Raw genomic sequence first — 23,429 nt, forward strand, 5'->3', positions numbered from 1 at the left:
TGTTCCTTTCCTCCCAGTATGCTACAGGATGAGTACTGTTACACACCAAATATATAAAATCTAAGTGCATCATAAAATCTAAATGTCTGCTCCAACAAAGCCTTTCCTGTAAGAGGATTTTAGCTGACCATATGAAAGTGGCAAAGACTGCAGAAGGCATGAAACTAGATAAAACTCTTGAAATGAGATAAAACCTACCATGCTACAAATCAGTTTACACCAAAATAAGTCAACTGGAATCTCAAGGTAGTTACAGCTTGATTATATCTTCAAACAAGTTAAATTAACAAATTCTATAACTTATCACATCTTGGGCATTTGTGATAATCCTGAAGCTCCAGCTTTTCTGTTAGGTACCATTGACAGAGACCAAGGGCTGTTTAGAATGGAACTGCAGTACAATGTCTCTGCTCAGTTACACCAATCTGGCTTCTTCTCTTTTTCCTTTCAGAACAACAAGAGAGAAAGTCCAGGACCAAATAACAAACAAAGTTCTGGTGAGATTTTCTGCATTTGGGTTATTTCCTTCCTTTTGTAAAAGTAAATTTACTTTAAGAACATGTAAGAGAGATTAATGGTGCATCAGTAATAATTTTTTTGCTTTTCCATGTGATTAACCCTGATTACCTTTCTTTGGACAATAGGTTGCATTACTCACAAAAAGCAGAACCTTGAAACTCAAGGCAGACATTGTATTACTGTCACTTCTTCAGAAAAATCTATACTAGCATCAGAAAAGGGCCATTGTTTTCTGAGATGGGGGAAGAGGAGAAAAGCAAGAGGAGGATTGATCAAACAGCAAAGAGCATCCAAGAAAAAAGAACATTCTCTTAGAAAAATTAACTACACACAGCACTGGTATCGAATTGGGTTGGAGGGGGATATTGTTGTGGTTGAAAACTAAATAGTTCCCTCAAGTTTTAGAGCACGAAAGAATGATTATTCCCTGAAATTTGAGGATTGTTCTCCCTAAGAAACTGTCAATTAGCATAACTTTGAGCCCAGCAAAACTCTTCCTGACTACCACATGTAACTATGGCAACAAGATCCAGGAACGTACAATAAATATGATACAGTGTCAATAACCCAGACTTTTTCATGTAAATAAATAAAGCACAAGGAAGACAAAAGACCATGTCCAATGGTTTAGATTCAATTTTTAGATCTCTTAAATGCTAGAAATGTTAGCAAATTCCAATGACTAATAAAATTAAGAGAAAACCAAAAGAAAAGAAAACTCATCTCTCATGGAAGAACTATTTAGAGTTTAAGAAAGAGTAAGACCACATTTGTGGATTTTTGCCATTAAAGCTGTGAAGTTCTATAAACAGATCTTATCTCTACTAAAGTTCCGTAAATAGGTTTGAAATTGTTTCAGAACACCTACTCATTTAATAAATGACATTTTTCTAGTGGAATTAAGTCAATTTTTAAAATAAAGAGAACGGAATTTTCTTATTTGGCTACATCTCCCAGTGCATCTGTAACGTATGGTATTTTCATATATGGGAACATTAAGTCAGAGCTTTATACAACCACATTTACAACTGTGAATCACTACTTAAACATAAAATGAAGTTCTCTCCCCCATTCAGCATAGTATGGGAACTTCATGGAAAAGCAGACTTCTTCCTTCCCCCCAGCTTAGAAATCACTAATGGGTGGCACAACAAATAAATCATCCAGAAGATATCGGTATCCTAGAAAATATAAAAGATGATGGCTTCCTATCACCTAAAGCCTCCCATCTCTGAAAACTAAAACAACACACTCTAAGTGCACAAGTCATTCAAAGTCTTGGCCTAAAAAGTTACACCCTATACCAGGAAACAGAATAATGTTGTGGGATTCAATACAGGGACATGTGAGAAACATTATTTCCATGTGAGGGAAAACTTACGAGGAAACTGGAGTGAAATGAATAGGGAGAAGAGTCTTATAGAAAAGTGAAAATGGAAGACAAATATTCAAGGAAAAAAGGGATTGAGGATGGAATGACAAATCCTAGACAAGATGCAGACATGACACCAGGGAAATGAAGGTTCATTACAAACAGGAGTGCACTGAGCTGAAAAGCTGTGACTGCCCACTGAAAGGATCCTAATCCCAACACCATTTCTGCCTCCCTGTATCTCCTTCCACTCATGCCTAGCTATGAATAGCTTACTCCTTCCTATCCCAATATAAATAGCTCGAAGCCACAGCACTAAATCCCAGCAAGAGCCTGAGACACATGCTGGCCTGGGGTACTGAATGAAGAAAACAGAGATGATTCCATCTCTATATAGATGGGTCTTCAGGAGGGCAGACAGTCACTTTTTACCCTCTTGGACTGCAAGGATTTGCTAAAGCCTTTCTGCATTCACTAACACACTAAAAGGAGCCATTAAAGTTGTGTTATTATCTCAAATTAATTGCTGCACTATTCCCTTAAGTCAAATATTCCTTTAGGGTATGAACTGCTTGATGCAAGACTAAGCATGCAGAACACACTGTCTTAATACCAGCCATTGATGATGCATATTTTCAGAGACAGCATAAAAGGTGCTAAAAATTATTTTAAATTATAATTTTAAAACTTTTTTCACTGAGAGCCTTATATTAGATCTGAAAAATCCCACATTTGTTCAAATATATATTGTTTATAATTTTTACATTTCTTGCTATTCAGTGACCTATTTTCTTAAAATGAAACAGATCAGCCATTACTGAAAGCACATTTGTACTCGTGTTCAGCTCATTTGTGTCGGCTCTGCAGCCACGACATCCTGGACCATGCCCTCATCATCAGATCTCAGCCTGAGGGGCTTCAGTTTCACACCACACACAGACACACATTCACAATGTTGCCTTGAGAACTCAGGTGTCCTTCCCCCCTCTAGTCTGTAGCACTGAGCCATCCCACACGGCCAATGCTCCGACATTCCAGTCCCCAAAGATCCCACTGCACAAACAACAAACAAACACCGCCCCCTAAAACAATAACACACAACTAACAAAAAAAGCCCCAACAGCAACACCTCCCCCCAACCCCATGTCTGAGCTAAAATACCCTGCTTAAAACTACTGAGAGAAAAGTTAAGTGAAGACATTACACTATTTCATTTTATGTCCTAACTCAGGCAGTGTGAATAATTGATTTCTCGGTTCGGCAGATTGAACTGAATTTGAAGTATCTCCTTTTCTTGCACAAACCCTCTCAAAATTTCATTTTGGCATGACATATTCCATTTCAGACTTGCAACAAAAGCTGTGAAATGAAGGCCAGATTCACAAAAAAGAGAGAAAGAGGAGCTCCCCTTGATGGCAAAGCTCTGGGGGGCTCCTCCTTCTGTGCCTGTGACTGGGAGCAGCAGCCAAGCCAAGGCAGCAGCTCCCTCGTGGTGACAGGAGCTGTCCCTGTGCTCCTGCTGTCAAACATGAGCAGCACTGAAAGAAGACAGAGAGCTTTTTGGGTACACTGCCCAATGGGTTAGACTAGATGTACCACAGAACTGAGCATTCAAAGTCAACCTTCTCCAGTGATGGGACCAAAGCACAGCTATCTTCACAGCAAGCAGCAAGACAACCTTCTGAACTCAAGTCTCCTGACACACAATCTGCTCTGGAGCTAACTCAAACAGAAAATTGCAAGCAAGCTGGGACATTTTAAATATCCTGGAAGAAAGCAAGAGAAAAGAAACTGAGAGTGCCTGGGCCAGCAAACCCTACAGTAAGCACCTGCCTGAGATGGAAGAGGGATGATTTACAGCCTCTGTGCTGAATCTGGTTTCCCACTCCCCAGACCCTGATCAGCACATGTTGGGATGAAGGGCAAAGGATGCCTCATTTTCTCTGGCTTGTAAATCTCAGTATGTTTATAGATGAACCTATTCAACTTTTTTTTTGCAATCAGTTAATACCAGAACGCTCCCTGCATTCTGGCACAGTAGTAACATCCCACATATTAAGTATCATTCCTGCCCAGCATTTCGCTTGAGGATGAAGCATTCACCTCCATAGGAACGAGAGCTATAAAGCCAGATCCTGTGGTTTTGGCCATGCTGCACTTTGCAGCAAGAAATGAAAAAGCAGGAATAGTCTGTTCTCATATGGAGGAGGAAAGAGGAACCAGGATAAAACACAAACATGAGAACAGTAATTCAAAACTTTCTGCTTTGCCCAGATGCTAAGGCAGATGACAGCTGACAGGGCAGCTGAAATACACTAGGCTAGATGAAAACATCAGAGTTATGATGTATTTTAAGCTTGTTCAAAGGACTTCTGAGCTCTCCCACAACTTCTTGAATCTATTTTTGCTATTAAATGACTAATCATATTAACGGGAAGAAGGAGAAAGCACATTTCATTAAAGGATTGCTGAATGAGTGGAAATACCCACTGGAGTCCCTAAAAATACCTGAATGCTTATATACTGATAATCTTGAACTGCAGGAGATGTGCTCCAGACTTTTTGATACAATAAATGTATTACTTAAATAACACCTCTGTTCCTCATAAGACAAATGATTCATCCAAGGTCACAAACAGTTGATGTCTCTTGACACCAGATTACACTTGGTGACGGTTCACGTGTCTAAACTTAAAGGTGAACTCTGCCTCAGAACAAGGAGCTGCAGCGTTACCAAGAGACAAGACACAGATTGTCACTGACTGATGGTCTCTGGCTCCAGGCATCAGAAGCATTTTTACATCCTTCTCTTAAAAGTGCCTCAAGTCCCACATCCCAACCCTGCCACCTTTCATTCAATATATGCTGCTTGTCATGACATCTAACCTCCGTAGCACACTACAAGTCTGTTAAAAACAATTAAGTTTTTGAGAACTTGCAATTAATACAGATCTTTTTTCTCAGTATATATGGAGACAAATAAGGTGCTTCTAATCAGGATTAACAACTGTAAAACCAAAACTGATCCACACTTGTTCTGGGTTTTTATTCACAATGCTGAAGTTGATTACCTACATACACCCTAAAAGAGTTCAGACAAAGAATGTAGTTTTCCTTTATAAATTGCTACTTCTCCTTAATTTCTAAAGAGACCCCTTCAACAGCCTACTACATAGCTTTTGAACACTGAAGATAAGTATTATCAGGTTTTGCCAAATTAGATACTGAATTTATTAATAATTTACTGGAACTTTTAGCAGCATGGTTAAAAATAGCTCTCCCGTCAGATCTTAATCCACATCAGATGCTGTGGTAATTATCCTTAGAATCTAAATCTTTATAATAAAACCAAAATAACCAGACTGAGTAGAAGCTAAAGCCAAATTTTAACCTTTTAAGTTTTCTCAGTTTCATACAAATCCCTGCCTGTATATTGAAGGCCACTGGAACAGAGCTAGTTAATTAGAGATGCTAGTAAAATTAAGAAGAGTATCCATGCAAAAAGTGAGGAAAAAGAGGAATCTCTAAGCCCCTCTTTACACATGAAGGATTTTAAATCACGTTCCTTGCTTTCTTTATAATCCCTCCCAGTTGTTTTTTTTTCCTCTCTACACTGCCCCCACCTAAATACAATCACTATGGAAAATAAGCTCATTATAGTGCACCATGGGTAAGCAACTGCAGTCAGAAATGAATCAATTGATCCAAAGGTCCATATTAGTGGCTGCCAGTTGCAACATGAGGAAAGTATGATGACATTCCCCACAGGCAGTGACCTACACTGAGAAGAGATACAGATTTGTCTTGAGGAGTTTATGCTACCAGATTATGATTTTCCTCATCTTCCAGCGCATCTTGCCAGGAGTCTCAGCTACAACATATTAATTTCAATTGCTATGGTTATATTACACTAGATTCTTTTTTTCCCCTACATTAAAGCTAGTTACACAAGGAATGTGGTTGAGGACTTTGTGATCATGAAAGAGGCAAATTCATCAATATCTATACACCGCCTTCTCTCCAGGAAGTGTTAACACAGTTACTCCCTATTTTAAGCTATTTTACTTTGCCTACATAGATGAAGCTGACAAGCAGCCTCTTTACATTTCTTCATATTTAATTTTGTCAAAGAATCTGTACATGACTCAGCTGAAGTCAATAGAAGGACACAATTAATATGATTTTGTCTCAAGTTTGTCATAGGAGATTTATATTGCCATAACAGAGATTTATGCACTAATAAAGCTGTACTATTATTAAACTTTCTACAGTGTATCAGTAACACAGATTACAGAAGTCATCTATGCAGGAAAAGCAAAAGCTGATATACAAACATTTCTAGATGGTGAGCATTAACACAATTTTAATTACTTTTAAATAATGTGTTTCCATGCAGCATCCTGTGTAAATTGAATAAAATCTTGACCTTCACTTCTTAAAGTATGGTCAATACATTCACTTTGTCATGTAATTAATAATTTCTTTCCATGAAAACTATTCTTTTGTAGTCTTCAAAATGCTCTAACAGACTTTCTGTATTTATACTTATATCCCAAAAAAAATCCAAAGAGGTTCACAAACCACATTTTCAGTACATCTTTACCTATCTTCTCCCATTTAAAATATTTTCTATTTCAGACCTTAGTAAACTGAAATAAAATAGAAGTACAAGGAGAGAGACCATTAGAAATAAAAGCTTTTAAGGTAAGTTCAGTAGGCATCTCCAGTGCTCTTAAAATCACCCATGTACATAGGTCATCTCACAAACTCACATAATTCACTGTATGCAACAAAACCCAGCCCCAAATTATTATAAAAGCTCACATTTGACCACATTTGTCCAAAGCATACTCTGCTCTATCAACATGACTTATGCCAAATTTACTTGTTCGTCTGTCTTCCTCATGCTGCTGTTAGAGCAGCAAACCAGCAGCCCTGCCTTGTAAGGAACCTTATCAAGCAAAAGAGAAACACATGCTTTAGTAAGATAACAGCTCATGGAATCTTTAATAAATATATTGCAGAGAGAGAAAACAAAATCAAATTACTGCCCTAAACATCCTCTGATCCCAGGTTCAGATAGTGATTTTTGTGACATTAAGATCCATTAAGACCAAAGCACTTTCTGATCTCACATAGTTGTTCTCTAGAATTAGCAAAAAGGAGACTGCAAACCAGAAAGGGACAAATGTCAGGGGAAAGGGAGATCATATTTAAAATTCCTTCCATTCCACTGGTATAGCAACCCAGTGCTCAGAAATTGTTTAGCCTCTGAAAGTGAGTTATAACCAAGATTCCCAGAAGGATTAAGAGAAATGGGAGGGGAGCCAGCAAACTGAAGCTTTAGGTATCAAACATTCTCTTCAATAACTCACAAGGCATGAAATTGGCTCATATTATTTGGCTGAGGTCCAAACTAAGTCTAATTTGTCAAATCCAGAGAGAAGCAAAACAATGTATACAGAAGTGACACATGTAATGCATATACTTCATAGACTTCAGGATTAAAACACCTAATTGCTTTCTTGGGAAAACACATTTAACACCAAGCTAGTGAGCCTTTTATTTTCAGGTAGGAATGCAATTTGCTTTCTTTCCAGAGCTCTGTGTAAGACATCATGTTCTCTCCTTCCCACTTCATGTTTCAAGCCAAATGCATAATGCTGCATGTCCACTAATTTCCATAAAAATCCCATATACAGAAAGGACAAAGTAACAGACACTAAAAAAATTAATTCTTTTCACTTCATCATTTTATCTGATTGTACTACAGCACATAAATCCAGCTCATGTATGAACCAACACCTGTATTGAGACTAAGCTTGCTTCCTGTGTGTCCTTAGCTTCTCCCAGGGGCACCCTGCTTTTAGGGACTGATTCAACCATCAACTTTTCAGGGAGGAAATGACAGCAGGGAAAGCACTTAAGACTAAATATGGCACTTAGTGAGCCAGCTGTGATATGTGGAAACAGGCAATGCCATCTTTGTAGTGTTTCCAAAAAGTGCTGTTACCAGCTATTGTAAACCCAGTCCTATTCCATGGCAAAATGGCTTCCTACTCTGAACAGTGTAAAAAGTGAAAAATTGACTGGGATGTCTTACCTACTGCCTAAATTGCAAACTGAAAGCCTGGTTCTTACACCTAGTTTTAAAATTTTATCGAGACTGGTGGGAAAACCATTTCTGATTATTGTGCAGTACTAGTAATAATACTCATACATATGTATTACCTTTACACATAAAATAAAGAGCTAGCAAAAATATGCTCCCCTAAAAGAAACACCACTGACATTTTAGAAGATAAGTATCAATTTATTACTATTAGGGAAAAACCTGGCCTAACTTCTTTTTCAAAAATATTAACTTTACAATAGAGCTAATAGTTCCTTAATTTCAAAGTGAAGATCTAGAATCCTTTACAAAACAACTGCCATGCTCCCCTTGCATTTTGTTTAGCATGCAGACTGTACTTGCCATTATTTGCAGAACAGACATTTATGTTATTCCAACCACAAAGTACTATTGGTGCAAACAAACTTTAATATGCCCCTCAAATTGCACTTGTTATGGAAAAAAAATATGAAAATCTGAGTACTCACTGTAGGGTGAAGAACCTTAGTCCAACCACTGAGGATGGATGCCCCAAACAAGTTTGTCACATTTCGGATCAACATGTAGGTAAAATTAGCAGATTAAGATATAGGCTATACTGCTGAACTAAGGGAGGGCTGAGAAAAACCCTTCATAGAGCACAGCCAGTTTTCCTAGTACACCAGCCAGCATCCAGAGCAATTCCATGGAAGAGGAGTGCCCAGGTGGTCTGCCAGCTCCACTGGGATCCCACTCACCCATTGCCAGACTACAGGCTGATCACATTGACACAGCAAGCCTGGGAGCAAAAGGCATTCCCAGAAAAATATCATTCTACTGTAAAATATGCTATGAAAAGAATGAACCCACTCTCAACCCACTCCCTCCATGCTCTACAGGGGTCTTGAGCAACACTGGTGGCAAAAGCAGGATAAAATCCAGCCAGTAAATACTGTTAGTCTGCAATACACAAATTAGACGAAAAACCAATACTACAGGCACTAACAGATAGATTTCATTTATAAAGAATCACATCCAAATGTTTTCTTTTCTTTAATACTGCTTGCCTATGGTTTTTTTAAAATTCAAATTACAGCATTACAATGTGACAATAGCAAGAATATGTCAGAATACTGGGGCTTGTAAAAGTGAATCTCTTATCATTTCTGCATGAAAAAATTACTGCAATTTCCCCAAACATCTAAGTTCTCTACTTCACCTGTTTTCTTAAATACTATACAAGCTACCAGAAGAAAACTAAAGGCCACTGCTACCATAAAACTAATCAGGGTATATTTTCTCATTTGCTACCAGGTAAGGGAATTCTTTTCTGTGTGATTATCTTGAGTGCCTGTTTAATCTTCCCATTTTGGCAAAAACCTTTACAGATGGAAGACACAGAGAACACATAAGAGAAAAACATATATTTTTAAGTGCAACCACTTATTCCTTAAACAATCTATCTACCAATTTTAAATTAAATACAGGAAGACCCTCTAACAAATTTATGAAAGGAAATCAGATTTCATTAACTGGTCCAAAGCAGCTCTATTCCAGCCTTGCCTTGATTCATTTTTTACTCTATGGTATTTGTGGATATAAACTGCACCTGCAGGTTGAACGTATCCTGTGACAAAACTACAAACAATGATTGCAAACCAAAGAACTTAACTCATGTGTTTGGAATTAACTTGCATTAACTGCATTCCACTCAGGAATACCTGCAGGACCAATAAAACTAAACAGCACCTTAATGAGTTATCAGCCTCTACCAATCTTTTGAGCCCTGACAAGTTCAGCTCAAACTGAACAGATTAATGAACTTCTAGCTGGGCCCCAGATCAGGACTATGATTTTGGATTGCAGGATCACTCACCTTCTACACTGTAAATAGGTGGGGGTGGGTGGCCATACCAAAAGAAAAGTATGTGTGTGGGGGGAAAAAAAACCCCTTTTCTTACCTGTTCCTTAAAATGTAAGAGAATAAAGTACTGAGATTTAGGAGAATTAGGGCTGTGACACTGGAAGGGGCTGATGACAGTGATGCAATTGGAACTGGGATAAAAATAACTCATGAAAATGTAGCAAGGTAAAAATAAAAAGCTACTACCTGGAGTTGTAACTGTCAAAAAGAAGTGTGACAATGTGGCTTGATAATTCTGAGATTACTAGATTCTTTATCTCTTGGGTTCTGTATCTTTCTCCTTCAACTGCCAGCCCTTCCCAGCAGTTCTTCTTCTTGACCTCACAATCCATGAATAAAACACAGTTTCAGTCTTGCACCCTGTCATCCATTCATCACTCTGCTAAGTCCCTTAGCTGGCTCTGCTTCCCAATTTATGCATCGTAAAATTCTGTACACGTTTAACAGAGCAGCAATTTATAAATAGCTTTTATTATACAAGGCAGGCTTGATGCTTAAACAGGAGGCCAGAGATATTGGCACTTAAACTTTTCCATTCTGCTGTTCCCCCCAATTTCTCACAATTAGCCATCCTCAAAGAACGTTAATGGTGATTTGTAATTATCTTTTCTCTTTTATAAGGCTACTTCTTTATTAGTGGCCAATACATGCTTTTCATACATGAAATAACAGAGAAATGAAGAGACCAGGCAGTCATCTCCTCACAGAGTCGTACATCAGCCACAGAGAACCATCTGTAAACAACAAAGCAGGCATGTTTCAGTGACAGACTGAACCCAAGCAGTGTCACTGAAACACCAGGTGAAGCAAAGGATTAGGGTATGGATTTCACATCCAGAAACCACTTCTGTGTACCAAAAGATGACAGCCTTCTCACATCAACTATTATGGCCTCTTGCCAGAATCAATTCAAGCCTGCCACTTTCTGCACACCTGAGGGGAATAAAGCAAAAAAAAGGGGGCTGTCACTGAGGAGAATGGCCAGTGCTGCAGTATGCTGGAACTGATAGCCCCAGAAACAGGTCAACTCTACGAATTTGTGTAAGAGAGGTTACACAGCCTCAAGGATCTACAGGGTAGAGGCCACAAGCAAGTAGTTCCCTTTCCCTTGATTAATGTTATGCATTGATGGAATACCCTAAAATAGCTGAGTAATGAAGGAGGTTGTATGCTAATGTCTCTCCTTTAAAAGATCTTCCTAACAACCTCTTCCTCTCCTGGCTTGGTTCACTCTCTGACTTACCAGTTTTTGTGCAGCTATTGATATTCTACATACAAATCTTCCTCACAACACAACAAGCTGCAATAATGTTTTCCTTAAAATGAATCCAAAACCGAGGTTCTATAGTGAATTTAAGTAAATTATGGGGAAATACTATTAAGAAAGGTAAGAACTCAAAACACTTGCTGCTCAATTACCACCTTCAGTGCTACCTGAAAATATTAAAGAAAATTATTACTGCTGAGCACTTCAAGACCAGCTAAAGACACCCACTGATACGAAAAGTTGACCCTGCACTTAAGTATTTACATCTTTTTAAGGTTCATAGCCCACCCATCCCTCCTTGAGGTATGATCTGACACACAGCCAAGAGGAAAGGCTGTTTAGAGCTCTAATAGCACAGAAACCCATTTGCAATTGCTCTTTTCATTTGTCCTCTACAAATCAATCAAGGACCCAAGCTCTTGAAGAAATACTGTTAAATTGAACTCTGGTATTGCTACAATTGCTTAGCTGAAGGCTGCACGTGGAAATAATACCCAAGGACTAAGAAACTTCACAGCATCCCATAAAAGACTGATAAAGAAGAGAAAAATGTGCAGAGAGCCTCAGAATGATTTGTGCTGAGCATGTGTTGAGCCTGTCTTCACCCTGGGCTGGTGGGGAGAGCTGGGGATGCTCTACAAACCTCCCAGGCCCCATTCTCTATTGCACTGCCTGTGACTTGCCCATTCCTGTGCTCACTGTGTGCAGCAGGAATTTCACTGCCCAGCAAAGCAGAGAGCACCAGGCACGGCTCAGCAGCAGCAGAGGGGACCCAGCACTGGGGAAGCAGCAAGAGAGAAAGCTACTGTGAGCAACATCTCCCAAAATTCACTCTCTTCTTCTGTGGAGATAAGGAAAAGGGAAAGGTGGCAGGGACAACAGGGTCAAGCATCATCATGTTCTATTAAAGCTCTCACTGATGAGAGCTCAAACTCTACCACTCTAAAATAAGCAGCTATTCGTGATGTTCATTTTGGTGGAAATCAGGGCAATTTTACCCATCAGAGAAAGCTTTTGCAAATCAAATAAAGAGGGACAAAACACAAACACTAATTATTTTTAGGAGGAAATTTGTTACATTTAAATACATAAATCACCATGGTTGTAATAGAAAATGACTGGGCTTAGCAACTCTTTTCTAATCAGTTCCAAACTTTAGAGTGCAGATGTGCAATTCTTTCCATGAAGAGGTCACACATTCCAAAAAGGCACAGAATAATATTATTATATAGTCCTACATTACTTCAAAGCTTCGTCCCAATTTCTGTGTGATTGGCAGCACACAGTGAACAAGCTGATGCATCTGTAGTTTATTGCATTTATCAAGCTTTTGAAAATGCTCCATAAAGTCCTCATCTACGAGGAGCACAAGTCTTTAAATATTCCAATTTACTTTTTGAGTGTTTTAATTCTTTCAGGACATGTGAGAGAGGCATGTGTTTATTACTGGTCTGTTCTACTCATTATCATTGCACCCACTAGAATAAATATTTTTAACTACCCAGCAATACCTTTTGTAAAGCAGAGCACCTCAAGCCCTTGACAAGTATTAATTAAATCTTGTTATACAGAGATAATATTTTTCTCAAAAGAGATGAAATAATTTAGGAGACTTTGTATACATCAGGATTAACATGGAGCTGTTATAGCTGCTGTATCCAGAAATCTCTGTGCACTTGATAACCACCTATAACCACCTACATTGTATTTACTTATTATTTTGTAAATGTCTAGTTCCATTTCAGAGTAATACTCTATACATGACACAGCCTCATTAGAAACATTACACTGTAACTGATAAAAACCAAAGGAGATGAAGTCCACAATTCAGATTCCAGCAGGCAAAAAAGCAATAGCTGAAATTAATTCCTTACTGAAGTCCTATGACTTGAACAGAATGCAAAGTGCAGCAATTATATTCAAATATGATGAATACCATAATTACGACTTCAGAGATAAGTGGAAATATTTTGAGAAGCAGTGGTTCAACTAAAGCCGTACTTTAAAAAGGAAGTGCTAGACTTTACTTACTATAGAACAATTGGGGGATTAACAATACTTGTATTTGTAACTGTTTATGTCTAAAATGTGCTCTTTTGGAATCAGAGAAGTAACCCTCCATGTCAAACACGCTGCCATTAACAACTGCTCCTATAAAGACATCAAACTTTTCACTCTGAAGTGAGGAGGAAGTACCCAAGTGTTGGCAGGGACACCTCATTTTTCCTCAAAGACCTGTAAAGATGAGGTCTTCAATACCTGACAGTAACTTTAAAAATATCAAAGAACAAGCAATTAAATCTTTCCAGGTAATATACCTGCCGTTGAGGTCATTAGAAGAGGGAATGTGGGCAGTTATTCTGCAAATTTAAAAACCTGCAGGAAAATCAGGAAAAAATAAGGCAGTTATTACAAATTTTGATGGGGAGACTGATCATCTATAAATGAAAGCCTTTCCTCACATAATTTTCCTTTTTAAGATAAAGAAAATGATTGCAGGAGAATGACACTTATCAAGTTACAGGACCAAAACTCACAAGAAGCTGAAGTGACTTTCAGCTAATGTGGTACTTCTGAATGCAAGATTAACAAAAGGTATTTCTGAGCTCATTAGCTTTGTTTTCAAGTCACTTCACTGTGCACTAGTACAGAATTTCATGGCAGCCATAATTTGAAGGCTGTTCACAACAACTAGCAGGAAATTCTATATCAATATCATCTGTCACTTTGAGCAGGGAGGACAGAATTTTCCAGCAATCTTTACTAAGTATCTCTACCAAAACAAAAGATAAGAAACCTTATTCCAAGAAGTTTAGAATTGAGTAACCAGCTTGCAAGTCTATGTGTTTGAAACTGGCAGAGCTTTAAGCCAAAGCAGAAACTAATCACATATACCTTCCTGCCAGTATGCAGACTTTGATTTCAAAGGCTGCCCTATAAGGAGTATTCTGAAATTTGTGACAAGAGAACAGCTTAGAAAGACAGAACAGAAGAAAAATTAGTGCAGAGAGAGAAATAGGGATACACAGATTTGTCGTACAGCTCTTCGAAGGAGAAGATAAACATAAGTTTGAGAAAAACGCTGAAGAAAGGGCTGTCAGCAGTGGGACAAGAAAATAATGTAAACATGTTGGGTAGACCAAGCAAAGAAATGTAAAGGACTTTCCAAGAGATCAGGGCCAGAAAAGTATGAAGTATGGGCACAACAAATTATGCTTCTGCAATCAAGAGGAGAGTTTGCATTACAGAAATAAATATGAAGCACTACCAGAAAGCAAAGAGCATGTGGGTGTCAGAAGAAAAGACAAAAGCACAATGTTATACAACTACAACAACAAAACCCACAAATGTTTAAGCCCACACAAAACCTCATGGATCCTAATTAGACTGAACAGGGCTGACCCATAGTCCTATTTTCTTTCATATATTCAGCCAACAAACTGCAGAGAATTCCAGCAGCCAGAATTGACAGTGACATTTTAAGTCAATGAGAATCTATTTTACTCTTCCTCCCACAACACAAATGAATAGTAGTGCTAATGAAATTCCACTCTCATTAGAAATTGACAAAACACAATCCTGCATTTATCCCTTCCAGCAAAATCTGCCTTTTAACAAACTCAAACTATTCTGAAACACCCTGTGGTCACAATATGACAAAACAAAATGCCACCCGCTTCTGCACAGCCCTTCTTCCAATTAACTTGACTTTAGCAGACCAAGATAAATTTTTATCTACTGTATTTTATACCTATGGTTTTGAATGAATCATATTAACATTTACCATTTTAGTCACAGACTTTAATACAGTCTGGTTATTTAATTCACATTTGATCAACTCTTTCTGACAGAGGATTGGCTTTTATTCATTACATCAAAATAACTTGCTTATAGACAGAAAGAATCCCAACCCATATGCACTGTTTTCCAGTGCCATCTTCTTCAAATGCCAAGGAATTACACTGCATACAGAAATAAAAAGAATTGATTGGATTTTGGACCAAGGTGCAAAATGTAATCTCTGCACGTTATTATTCAGAAAAAAAGAAAATTGAAACAATATTCTTATTCCTTCATTTTAAATGAGTTCTCAGAAAGGCCAGATAACCTTTTCCTATTTAATTGTGGTATACTAGGAAAGAAGCCCTTTGGATCTCTCAATGAGAACTGTACAGAGAAATAATTCTGTGTTTCAGGCAAAAATAGCTGTAATATTAATCAAGCAGGAAAGTAGAGTGGAAAATAAATTAAAAAAAAGAGAACAGTGTTATGCTGTGAGCTGCCTGTTCTCAGAAGTTAATCGGGGTGGGAAGCTCTCAGTGTAACACCCCAAAAGCACTGGATGATGCAACAATGTCCTCTCCTCATGTGGTGCTATACAGAAAAAAGGAAGGCAAGACTTTTCATAGTTAAACTGAGCTGCCAGACAGTCCATTAGCCATTAGCAAGTGTGAAAAATTCCATGGCATATCTGTGTCTGCTTGACAAATTCCATTGTGAGTGAAGACCTTTTTTCCACAGGCTCTAAGTTTGTCTGTAACTCTTTCCTTCCAGCCCAGAAAAATCATGCACACCATTGAGTTCAGGCAGTAGTTTTAGCTCAGCCTGTGAGTTGCCTAACACAGTATGAGCTTGCAAGCGCTCCCATATTTGAGAATTCACCTTAGGGTGGGATTACACACAGTAAAGCAATGCAGAATGGTATCTTCAAAATCCCAGGAGTTTCCTTATTTCCTTCAATGTAGCTTTAATACCACCTGAATGCTGTATTGCAAATGTCATCACTTGCAATAAAAATAAACAGCTATTTTAGCCACTTTGTAACTCCAGACTTGTACTCTATCCCTTGCTTCCACTATCATCCAGCATTCAAAACCTTTCAAATTTCATTCCAGAATCTGCCTTTTGAACCTCAAGTATCAATGCCTCTAATAGTCTTCTTCTTAAGTACAGTCTTCTTCAGTCTTTTAGTACTTAAAAACTGGATCTACAATATCTCACCCAGTGCCTTGTCCCACAAGGCAAGCTTATTATCCCACAACTCTGCTTGACCTGAAATTCTGACTTTCCACTGAAATGGCATAAATAATAGCAACTCTTTACCATACAATATTTATATAGCAATGGAAACAGAATTTTTGTACTATCTCAAATACAAAGCTAGGATCTAATTCAGATCTTATGTAAAGTCTAATGGGAAAAATTACTTCCATGATGTTATTTTCAATTAAATGTCCTGCTGTGCCAAAATAGCATGACTATTTCTGAATTCCAAACAGCAAAGACTGCCATGAAAAGCCAGTGAAGCTTTGTGTCAATTACAAACTCATTAGCAAAGACCATGCTTGTATGTGCTTAGTACTATACCACAGGTATACTGACTGCAATCCAGCAGTCCCAAGGTCAACAGAGATCCCCATTCCACAGAAAATCATTCCAGAAACATACCAGAGACATCTTAACCAATGCTTACAGCTTTTAATTACTTGTAGTGGCTAATACAGAACACTATTCCAGTATTCCTACCTTCCAGAAAGTCTAGACTCTCCAGTTGCTGTTAAAGAGAAGAAATTGCAAGTTCTGGCATTAGCAAGATCCATTATGTTGAAATTTTAAATAGGATTTTTACTGACCTTCAACTCCAGTAATTGGAAAAGAAACATCAGCTGGTGAAAGACATAAGTCAAAGCATGAGTGGTATATACATTTCCACCTGCTGGCAGAAAGGGTTTACACAGCAGTGGAATGCTTCTACAGTGGTTTAAGTCTGGAATAAATCAAATAAATCAGCAGAATTTTTTTTCAAGCTATAAGAATAATACAAAGCAGTATTATCCTTCAATGTCACTGGCACACAAAGGGTACTACAGAAAGTCTGTTTTTGATGAGGCTGCACACTTCCAGGTCTGGGGGCATAGCATTAGTCTAACTGATCTAACTGATGTTTACTTACTTACGTGTTTTTTAATTAACACCTGAATGCTACCAACATGCACATCAGCTTCCTAAAACTGTAAGTAATAAGCTTAAATTACTAAATGCAGAAACATCTAATGACAGTGTTAATTAGGTCCAGTGCTCAGCAAAGTGTTTTTCAGTTGGATATTTATTTGAAATTAAAACGTATTCTAAAGCAGCACTCCAAGAAATGAACTGTATTCACCACCAATGAGGTGCTACAACATGGAACTTGTTCATGTTTCTCCAGAACTCATCGTGGAAAGCCATGATAAAAATGCCAAAAAAAGCCTCCATTGTCTATAAATAGCAAGAATGAACACTGTTCTCCACTACATCAACAACTAGAGAATTTCCAAGTACAGAAACCACACTCCCAACCTCACTTGAGGACTTTTCCACACCTTGCACCCCAGGCTTTCATATGGTGCCACTTTGGGTTCATAATCAATCAGTGGCTTTTATCAACTATAGTACCTGAAAGTTTAACCTTCAAGTCCCAAGCAGTGAAAGCTCAAAACTCCATGGAACAAGATAAACTAGATCATCTCTACTGCAGGACTGCTGAAGAGGCATGAAGAGACTGGTTCACTGGTTAGCAAGCACCAACATTCCTTTCACAAAACTTAGTTGGAATGTTGAAATGTCTGCTTTCTCTCCCTTCTGACCTTGATGACATGTGTGACAAGGCTGTTTTCAAACATACTTCTAAACTCAGCTCCATAAAAAAACCTTCATGAAAGATATAATACTGCATTGACACATGCTGGAAAGCATCTAATCTTTGTGCTGCCCCCTGTACCTATAAATACCCTGAGAGTGACATGCAACTATCAAACATACCAACTTTCTCCAAGAATGCTGAAAATTTTCTTTGTCACTAAACGAAGTGTAACGTTTTTGTGCCAAAATATCTTCCTATACATGTATATAGAAAAACATGAAAAAGAAAACCAGCAAATATTTTCACAAATGCCTAGAGCCAAGAGAAGAAATGCTCAAAACAAGAAGTACTGCAATCCATTACAGCATTACGAAGTCAATCTTCTGTCAGCTGTCAGTTCAGATTCTGTACAGATACCTATCTTAAGGAGAAGAAACACTTCAGGAAAGCAGAAGAATTGCCATACAATAAGCTACAATTTAATTAAAAGAAAGAACATGCTGAAGATAATGTCAACAAAAGGATATGATAATGATCATTTTAATGAGATAAATATGCCCTCATACCCCCAATCAAAAATGCCCTGGGTCCATCTTGGCAGTGGTAGGGAGCAGTGGCAAGAAACAAAGTCTTCTTTTCTACTCATGTGGGCGATGCTGAAGCTACAACAATTACTGGAATTCAGGAAGGAGGGGAGGAACAAGTGATGCTTTAAGCTTCTGAGACAGATCAGGGCACGTTTCCCTTCTGTTCCTGACTGCACCATTCCAGGGAAACAATCCCTGCCAGAACTCTCATGGAACAACACATCTCTGCAGTTGTTCATGCATAACCCTCCAGATGGAGGAAAAATTCAGCTTTAAATCTAAAATGCAAAGGGGACTGTTTTATTAGAGTCCAAATGCTCTAGACATCACTATGTAGGTATTTTACAACCTATCTTAAAATTCAGTGAAGTCATGAGGTTTTTAACAGGAAAACCCTTTATTTTTAGTTGTGCAAGATAAGTCTCACAAATTCTTCCTGACAATTTCCAACACATTTCTACAGCACAGCTGCAAGTCAGTTTCAGAAGACTTGTTCTATGTACATCCCTGTTGGAGCCCAGCACCGATTTTTACACCATATAAAGCAAATTAAAAAAAAACAAACCATTGCTTACCATAAGGCATGAAAGCTTATGATGGAAGAATACTGAAAGTACAAGAAATCAAGAAAGTAGCCCAAAGCCAAAAAAAAAAATTGTCTGTCCTCTTGTATGAAGTATACTTTTTAACACCTGAAGGAAAACTTAAAAAATAAACAGTCGCCATGGGATGGTACGGCAGCTACATTGGTTGCATTTCAATTCCATCTGTATCTGGTCTATGAGGATATGTTCTGGCTTATTAAGGAGCAAGTATTGTAACATTTTTCTAAGATAATGCTTTATATTTTTTGTTTAATTATTTTCACCATCCAGGTTTCCTTCATCCACTTGGAAAGGCCTTTAATGAACCTAAAGAAAAGGAGAAAATTTGTCTAATATTTATGTCTTGTCAATTCTATAGAAATGTTGCTGTAAGAAATGTAAATCAAGAGATTGGGTCCTAAAGTTTTATTCACTGTAGTTTTAATAGACCATGCCCATCTTATTCCATCTTGCCAGAGATGTCTCCAGGAACACTGAATGAATATTAAAAAGGCCTACCATGACTCTGGCTATGCAAGTACAGATTAAATTCTAAACTTGTAATCTCCTCATTGGATCCATATGGGGCAATTTGGTGTGGCATCTGGGAATATGCCAGCAAAGATACGACAGAGGAGCTGCAGCGCACGTTTGACCAGAACACAAACACTGGCAGCTGGATCTCAAGGATCAGAAGTTACATATTTGTTTTCAATACTAATGTGTGCAAAGAGGTACAGCTCCATTGATAGGTGTGCATTAGCATGTTTCCACATGCATATCCCAAATACAGATTATCAGTCCTTTGAGTCCAGAACAGCATCCAGGGTTTGAATACTAATGCATCTCAGATGAAGCAGGTTTTCCCCAAGCCATGAAGCAGAAAGCAGGGCAGCACACAATGATGTATCATAGACTTCTTCTAAGGCCAACCTTAGCCAGGTGATTCAATGAAATTCTACTTCAGAGAGGTTAAGAATTTTGCAAACGTTTAGTAGACATCTTAAAAAAATTCCTGTTGCAGTAATCAGTATTTCAGTAGTTCTGATGCTCCATAAACTATTAATTTAATAAATCTATGCATATTGTAAATAAGAATCCATTGTACTTTTTTATATCTATTTAACACCACCAAAGGCCCTACCGTGGTGTGGATAACAGCGAAGGCAAAAATAGGACTCAGCAGCAATTCTGGAAAGCTTGTATGATCATTAACTAATGATAATCATGTAGAGGTAAATTCTCAGGCACACAACACAAAGCCATCAGACTTAGTTTGTAAACCATGTCATGCAGAGACAATAGTAAAACTTCCCATTCGAGATAAATAGACTTGGCATCAGATAAACCAGATAAAAATAATCTCCAAGAGCCACAGATGAAAAATCCCTAATGAACATCTATATATAATGTACACTATATGGAGGGGAAATTCCTTTCTAAAATTATTTAGTTCAGATTTGTTTGTGCTGCAAATGCTTATAAAACAAAATGCTAACTTTGGGTAATTTGAGAATTTGGGTCATAACTTGTGCTTCCCATATGTGACAGACTCTTATATGCTCAAGTCTTAATTTAATAAACATAACTACAATGTTTTTAAGAAATAGCTTACTTGCAAGAAATATCAAGCTTATTAAGTAAGAGTTTGATTAATGTATAGTAATCCATCAATTAAGATTAATTCATCACTCTTGATCATTCCAGAAAATATGGTAGAAACCCAAAATAAGCAGCCATAAATCCACAAGCAATTAATTAGGGAAAGAAAATTAATTACAAAAAAAAAAATGTTCTTAACAGCTTAAAAACACCGATTCTGGATGGCTGAGGTCTGAAATCTGGCAGCCTAGAACACATTTCAAATCAAGTCAATTCCAATTTGTATACTGCAAGCAAAACTGACCATTTAAATCACAACTACAATTCTGGAAATGACTATTTAGCATTAATTTCTGAAAAGGCATTTATTTTTGATGTTTAAGAAATCTTCTTTAGGCAACCATGGGCTAGAAGCTCTTATGCCTAGTTCACTTGTAATAGCATCTTCATAGAAGAGCTTAAAAAAAATTCTTTTGACAGTTACTGCATAGTAAACATAGCATCTCACATTTTGAAATGTTCACCTTTGTAGAAAAAAGCTTTTTCTTAACTGACATCTGTGAAAATGCCACTAATAATAATTAACTTTTAATAAAAGTTGAGAACTAACACACAGTTTTGAAAACTACATATATTCAGATGACACTTCCTCTCCAATCCAGATTCCTTCTTTACATGACCATTAATACCTGCAAGGATTCATCCCGCAACACTCCCTGCCTTGTGAGAAGGCATTCAGTTTGCTCCAATCTACTCCCACAGACAATATAATAAAACACACTGGAGAATATAATCAAAACTAGTTTTGTTCTATGACTCCAGAGCTGCAGGTATCAAAAAGCCCAACATGCTGGAACAACAGAAATGATTACAACTTCTTTCTCCTACTTAGGAAATACCTTTTTTTTTTCATAAACAAGCAGTACAATAGTTACTTAGTTTTCATGTAACCCTAACTAAAGCAGACTATTATAAGTGGTTTTTGAAAGAAAAGCCTTCACATTCAGACAGTATAATGTTACACCCACTGAAAGCCACAGAAATGCTACTGCTGACCTCAGTGGGAGTAAGAGCAGTTCCAAACGGCTCCAGCTTTCCAGATTTTCCACCACAATGTCTATTGCACAGAAATGCAATCCAATCTCATCATTAAAAGCCACAAACCAATAACCAATCAAAATAAACCTAAAATTGCTTTATAAGTTAGCAGTTTCAGTCAATGAGTTGCACTTGTAAAGAAAATGACTAGCATTCTTTAGGGCTGACAAGCAATAAATTGAAAGCACCATCATTCTGAAAATGTATGGCTCTCTTGATTAAGGGTGACATGCTCTTTAAAAGGAACACAGAGAATACCTCACTTCTGAAACAAGAAATCAGTCTTAGACATGAACTCTGGAAAAATGCCCTTTGGTAATGATAGGACAATTAGTACTGTTTGAATCTTCAGAGTATAAAAAGTAGGAAGATTTTCAAAGCTATACATTCACAAATATACTGCAGAATAAAAACAGATACATGTTTGTCATGTCTCTACAAACAGCATTTCATTTGATTGCCTTATACCTTTTAACCTAATTTTAAACAAGTAGTGAGGCTGTGTGGTGAAAGATAACACCTTCTGTTCCTATTACTTTATTCCCTTTCACCCCTACAATAATTTTCTTTTGCTCTAAATAGTTCACTGAAATACGAATTTCACCTCAGGCTGACTATTATAGTGAAAAATCCCCTAAGAAATCTCCCACCTCTTCTATACTGCTTAGGATATTCAGAAGCAGTAGTTTTCAGTTCTGCTTGTACTGTGTAAACTGTATTCCCATCTTTTACCCAAAAATCTACTTTCCCTTAAACAAATTTAAAAGAAGACTAATAAAAAGAAATGAAAGCTTTTAGAAGTTTGAATTATTTGATCATTTTTATTCATTTAGCAAGTACAGCCATCTTCTGGTTTTAGTAATATAAGAGATCAGGGTTTTTTTAATTATGTTCCTTTATACCAATGTAAATTACTTTTCCTTGTGTAAGGAAGCTTCTGCCTGGTTAGGTCTCAGGAATAACTTCTAAGATCAGTGAAAGCCATACAAATTAATAAATTGCTTGCTCTTTGCCTACATTGACTGTGCTGTCCCTTACAGCAGGGAGGCTCTGGGGCAGCAAGGCCCACACCCCACCATGCTGAGGTAACCACAGAGTTCAGAACTGTGCAACATTCCCCTGCCACAGATTTCTGCACAGACAGCTCTGGGAACAACCCCAAATGAAACTTGTCTGTACAGCTGAACACAAATCTGAGGGGCTGAGAAGGGCCAGTCAGGAGGTGGGAAGTCAGTTCACCTCTTGTCTAAAAGCCAGGCAGCAGCAGAACAAAACATCTTGACAAAGCCCATTTATAAAGTTTTGGAAGCTTTATTTTAGCTACATTATATGCAGTTGATTATTTTACATTTTGATTATAACAAACATTTGTTTTTATTTGGTGATTTGATATTCCAAGCAGGCTTATTGCATATTTTAGCCATACTCAGTTCAAAAGTCCTTCTGTTTGAGAGGAAGGTCACTGCAGGCTATTACTATAAAAAGAATTTAGTCTTTTATCACTTTATTGTTGCCTAACGAATGTCAACTGTGAGACTGCTACTTTCAAAATCTATTTACTGTCCCAGACAATTTTGCTTTCTAGATTTCATACACACAAACACATGTAATAATGAAAGAAATATAAACATATATAAGAAATTTTGCCAACTCTTACCACCCTTTCAGGCGACTTGTTAGGTCCCTCCCTTTGTTCATAAAGCACAACTCAGTTATGGATATCCCTGGAAAACATAAGAGGCAGATCGAACTCTGAATAAACT

The 23,429-nt window shown here is 37.6% G+C and overlaps 1 protein-coding gene across 6 annotated transcripts in view; it reads right to left on the reverse strand.

Annotated features, from left to right (window-relative positions):
* Positions 1-23,429, reverse strand: part of ARVCF (ARVCF delta catenin family member) — a 246,468-nt gene that overhangs the window by 209,188 nt on the left and 13,851 nt on the right. For 5 of the 6 annotated variants that reach the window (XM_066562490.1, XM_066562489.1, XM_066562491.1 and 2 more), the window contains exon 2: positions 23,324-23,390. The exons of the other annotated variant lie outside the window; for it this stretch is intronic. The gene's annotated coding sequence lies outside the window, so the exon portion shown is untranslated. The remainder of the gene's footprint in view (positions 1-23,323; positions 23,391-23,429) is intronic. 6 annotated transcript variants of the gene reach the window in all.

The sequence above is a fragment of the Molothrus aeneus genome, chromosome 18 (genome assembly GCF_037042795.1).
Source record: "Molothrus aeneus isolate 106 chromosome 18, BPBGC_Maene_1.0, whole genome shotgun sequence".
Classification (NCBI taxonomy): Eukaryota; Metazoa; Chordata; class Aves; order Passeriformes; family Icteridae; genus Molothrus; species Molothrus aeneus.